Raw genomic sequence first — 613 nt, 5'->3', positions numbered from 1 at the left:
CCCCCTCCACTGTAGGGTCTGCATGAGCTTCACCCCCTCCACTGTAGGGTCTGCATGAGCTTCACCCCCTCCACTGTAGGGTCTGCATGAAGACTGCTCGGTGGACAAGAGCTGGGTTTTACCCGGTTGCCGAGCTGTGAATGGGCGAGGAGATGCGGGAGTGAGGAGCACCCAGTGGGATTTCACTGGGTCTGTGAAGTGACACGGGCAATCAGGGGAAGAATGTTGAGTTTTTTGGTCTGCAGGGGTGTGTGTGTGTGTGTGTGTGTGTGTGAGGGGCAAGGCTGGAGGAATGCAGCTCTGCTGGCCCGGCCTCCGTCAGAGCCCTGAAAAGGGCTGAGTGGGCTCTGACTCAGCCCATGACTCACTCTCCACATGGCCGCCTTCAGCTCTGGGCACATCCTCTGAACCATTTCAGCTCAGGCTGGAGTAGAGGAGGTGAGATTTGGGCCAGCACCTCCGGATGACTCACTCTGCTGAGCTGGAAGGAAGAAGCCAAAGACCCATTATTCTGTGTGCCCCACCTGCCAGTCGCACCCCTGTCCCCACCCCAGGGGTCCGGTGCAGCCCTCAGGTCTGGGCTATGGCTGCTGAACGGAAGACCCCAACCAGG

This window comes from Condylura cristata, unplaced genomic scaffold (assembly GCF_000260355.1).
Source record: "Condylura cristata isolate star-nosed mole 26May11 unplaced genomic scaffold, ConCri1.0 scaffold00020, whole genome shotgun sequence".
NCBI classification, from domain to species: Eukaryota; Metazoa; Chordata; class Mammalia; order Eulipotyphla; family Talpidae; genus Condylura; species Condylura cristata.
The sequence above is the reverse complement of the archived record's forward strand: the minus strand, read 5'-3'. Positions refer to the sequence as shown.